Consider the following 1,294-nt stretch of genomic DNA (forward strand, 5'->3'; position numbering starts at 1 on the left):
AGAAAAAGACACCTGAACGCACAGAATAATTAGTTTATGTATGCTGAGTTATTTTCTTGCATATCTTAATTTTTTTAAGTTATCTCTCTAATTTCTTTTCTTCCATCTCTCTCCCTTCTTTTCCTCAATCTCTCTCTGTTGTCTTCCTCTGTCTCTCTCCCTTCTCTTCCCCTAACTTTCTCCTTTCTTTTCCTCTAGGTCTCTCCTTTCTTTTCCTCTAACTCTCTCCCTTCTTTACCTCTATCTCTCTCCCTTGTCTTCCTCTATCTCTCTCCCTTCTATATCATAATTAAGTAAAAGACACATGAACACATATAGAATGATTAGTGTATGTATGCTGAGTTATTTTCTTACTTAATTTTTCGGTTATCAGTTTCTTATGAAGCATGTCCAGATTAACAGTGCTCTGTAAGGCTGAACGTGAGCCTGTTCTGCTGTTCACTTTGTTTTCTTACCTTTTTGGGGTGAAAACATGAGAGAAAGAGACAGACAGCTGGAAAAAAACACCTGATTAATACAGAAATCCACTGTCTGCTGTGGTGACTCTGACTGAGGTGCTCTAGTGTTCAGTTTATTATGTAATGAAAAGCGAAGCCTCCAGGGGAAAGTAGTGCTGGACTCACTCCAACACGGCCTGAACAGCACCCAGAAAGCAGTTCACTACTGGAGAATGAGTGTTCTATTGGTTCCTTAAAGTTCAGGGAGCTCTCTCTATTTTCTCTTTATCTCTCTTGTTTTCCCTTTTTTTCTTTTTCTCTCCCCCTCCTTTATTCTCCCTCTCTCTCATTCTCTATCTCTTTCTCTATCCTTCCTTCTCTTCCTGCCTGTCTCTTTGTCTATCTCTTCTGTCTTTCTCCAACACTTTATTTCTTTTTATCTACCTCTCTTTCTGTCACTTTCTTTCACTTTGTCACCCCACCATATCCTCTCTCTTTCGTTATCTCTCTTCCTTTCTTTCTCGCTTATCTCTGTCTCTCTCTTCTCTTTTTCTTTTTCTCTGTTCTCTCTCTCTCTCTCTCTCTCTCTCTCTCTCTCACTCACTCGCTCTCTTTCTCTCCTTGTCTCTCGCTCTCTTTCTGCCTCTGCCTCTGTCTCTTGTATCTCTTTTCTGTCTCCTTCTCATTCCTTCTCATCTTCTCTTGTTTGCTCTTTCTCTTGTTTTATTTTTCTTTCACTTTCTTTCTCTCTCTCTTTTGTTCTTTTTCTTTCTTTTTCTCTCTCTCCCTCCTTTTCCCCTTTCTTGTTCATCCTATCACTCTTTCTCTCTCTTCCTCCTTTTTTATCCTCTTTATCT

This window comes from Colossoma macropomum, unplaced genomic scaffold (assembly GCF_904425465.1).
Source record: "Colossoma macropomum unplaced genomic scaffold, Colossoma_macropomum, whole genome shotgun sequence".
Classification (NCBI taxonomy): domain Eukaryota; kingdom Metazoa; phylum Chordata; class Actinopteri; order Characiformes; family Serrasalmidae; genus Colossoma; species Colossoma macropomum.